Here is a 2,436-nt window from a genome sequence, read left to right on the forward strand (position 1 = left end):
AAGGGGACCTATTGGTGAAGTGTCCCAGGCTCAGTTTTCTCATCTGGACAAATGGGAACAGTATTAAGTGAGGACTGAATAAAAAGACCAGCAAAACACCAGACCGTTCGCTCCTGTCTACTCCCCCATTGGGAATATCTCTTACTTTCTCTCCTCCCTGCCCATCGCTGTCTCCCCCATTCAGGAACCCGGGCCACCTGCATGTATGCTCACTTTGAGCTCAAAGCGTCCATCACCCACCCCCTAACTGTCCTCACTCCACTGCTCGCCAGCTGAGCCCCCGGCTGCCTACTCTCGCATTGCCCAAAGCCCACAGTGACCAAGCCCGACTGGTTCGCCCAGCAGAGTCCGAGGCTCACAGTAAGTGCTCTGCAAACATCTTCTAGATGGATGGAGGGGTGTTTTCCTTTTATCCACTCCCTCTGCCCTGACCTTCATCATCTCCTGCCGGGTCTTCCTCTCCCCCTGGAGCTCCCACTCAGCAGCCATGCCTGAGTCACATGACCTGCCTTTGTCAGGCCGCCCAGCTGCTCGCTGCCCTCTCCATCTAGGCCATGCTCCCCAGTGAGGCACCCAAGGGGCTGAGCCACTACCTTTCTTCATTCTTACCGAACACCCAACCCACTAGCAGTAGCCTGAGTCCAAGAGAATACATCAAGCCTCCAGGTGGTGGCTCACGTTGTTCCCTCCGGCCTAGAGTCTTCTTATCTCCAGTCCAATGGGCCTGGTACCCTCTCCTGGACCCTCTGCCTCCCCCTACCAAGATTCAGTTCAGGCCCCGACTCCATGAAACCTCTCTAGGCCTCTCACCCACCTCCACTGCCCCCAGCACACCAAAGCTATCCCTCCCCAGCACCAATGGGACCTCAGTGCATTATGAATATGCATGAGTATGAATGCATGAATATGCATTCTCCTGGTGAGCCCGGGGAACCCCTGGAGGGCCAAGAGTGTGACTGGTATTTCTGTCTCACCAGTCCCAGCCAAGGCATGGCCCAGAGGAGGCGTTTAGTGCATGTTTTATAAATGAACCAAGGAAGGAAGGAATCGATACAGATGGTGTTGAGCAAGGTGTCCTTTGCTCGACAACTTCCGGTGGCTCTCCAGTTCTCTATTAGGGCCAGCCTCCGCCCCCCCTTCCCTGGCCTGGTCTCCACGTCCTCAGGCCCTATATAAGGCGGCTCTGATCCACTGCCCAGTCTGGCCCCTAGACCCATCCCCCAGGCCTATCTTCCCTAAAGAATCCCAGCCTCCAAGCATTTGCTCATGCAGCTACCCACGCTCCCCCTCCCCCATGTATCTTTCTCAATCACCCCTTTTGCACCTATAGGAGTCCTGACCATCCTCAGAGATCTCATGGGGCTTCAGGGATCCAGGGGCACCTAAAGTAGGGAGCCAACTACTCTCGCATGGCCCAAAGCCCACAGCAAAAGACAGTGAGTGGGAGCTCTGGCCAGGAGGACTTGGGGCCAGAGGGACACCTGTTAATGCCTACCACAGGGGACATCGGTTCACCTTGAAGTAAAATGGAGCATGAAACCTGCCACACGGGGCTGCCGGGAGTTAGCGGCGCTGCTGTCTGAGGCTTCTGGCACATAGTAGGTGTTCAATAAAGAGCAGCTATTTCCAGTCCTGCTTGCAGCCCCGCCCCTGCCCAGAATGGAGGCCCAGAAAGCAGACCTAGACCTCCCAACCCCGACCTCGATCTTTCTCGTTCTCTCCCTCGCCCCGACAGCGCCTGCAGCCAGCGACTGCTGCTGCTGTGGACGGAATGACAATGAGGCCAGTACCTCAGCAAGCACATCGGGGAAGCTGAGGCTGGGACAGGGCTGGACAGGGGCAGGGGCAGGCAGAACTGAGGCCGAGACAGGAGAGGGGCAGTGGCTGGGGGAAGGGGGGGCAGGCGCTAGCTAGGGGAGGGGGAGGGAGCCAGGGCACCACGCAGGGGGCTAGCATGTAAGCACAGGATGTAAGCACTGGGGAGGGGCCAGGCTGGGGCAGGGATCGTAGGGCTGGGTTTGGGACGCAGACAGAACTGTGGCAGGGATGAGGACAAAGTCATCCCCAGGGGCAGGAGAGTCTAAAAGAGTAAGGGGGGAGCTCCCGGGCCAGGGAGCAGAAGGAAGCAGCTTGAGGAGGAGTTGGAGAGGAGGGACATAGTTTAAAAAGGAAGCGTGAACAGGGACAGCAGAGGCAGGAGCCACCAACCTTGAGTCCTGGGGGCACCCCCCTCCCGGTACCAGCCTCCACCTTCTGGCAGGTGGCACCAGGGTGGCCGCAGAGGACCAAGGGCTCACCCAGACCCCAGTAAAGGGGGTTCAGAGTTCAACCAGACTACCTGCAGACGTAGAGAGGAGGCAGGAGGGAGGGGAGTGGGAAGGAGGAAGAGAGGGGCAGGGGGGACTGGAGAGCCCACTACCATCCCTCTTAGCTTGT

This window comes from Crocuta crocuta, unplaced genomic scaffold (assembly GCF_008692635.1).
Source record: "Crocuta crocuta isolate KB4526 unplaced genomic scaffold, BGI_CrCroc_1.0 scaffold193, whole genome shotgun sequence".
NCBI classification, from domain to species: domain Eukaryota; kingdom Metazoa; phylum Chordata; class Mammalia; order Carnivora; family Hyaenidae; genus Crocuta; species Crocuta crocuta.